Source organism: Colobus angolensis, unplaced genomic scaffold (assembly GCF_000951035.1).
Source record: "Colobus angolensis palliatus isolate OR3802 unplaced genomic scaffold, Cang.pa_1.0 Scaffold257, whole genome shotgun sequence".
NCBI classification, from domain to species: domain Eukaryota; kingdom Metazoa; phylum Chordata; class Mammalia; order Primates; family Cercopithecidae; genus Colobus; species Colobus angolensis.
This window is the reverse complement of record NW_012115788.1, coordinates 46,458-46,776: the sequence shown is the minus strand read 5'-3', so window position 1 is coordinate 46,776 and position 319 is coordinate 46,458. Positions and strand designations below refer to the sequence as shown.

General features: G+C 43.3%; 1 protein-coding gene across 1 annotated transcript in view; it reads right to left on the bottom strand.

Moving 5' to 3' along the window:
- GNA14 (guanine nucleotide binding protein (G protein), alpha 14) overlaps nt 1-319 on the bottom strand; it is a 47,710-nt gene that overhangs the window by 35,976 nt on the left and 11,415 nt on the right. The window lies entirely within an intron of this gene.

The window sequence follows — 319 nt, the reverse complement described above, 5'->3', positions numbered from 1 at the left end:
CCCAGCGATGCCTTTATAAGCATTTCCAGAGTGGCATATTAAACACAACACTACTCTACAAAACGTGGTACATATCCTTAAAAAAAGTTCCTTGATCAAATTAGTTTAGGACAAAGTCTGAAAAAGTTACCCAAGATTTTTACTTAACTGCAGAACGGCACACGAGTGTGTGTGTGTGTGTGTGTGGTGTGTGTATATGTGTATGTGTGTGGTGTGTATGCATGTGTGTGGAGGTGTGTATGTGTGTGGAGGTGTGTGTGTGTGGTGTGTGCATGTGTGTGGAGGTGTGGATGTGTGTAGAGGTGTGTGTGTGGTGTGT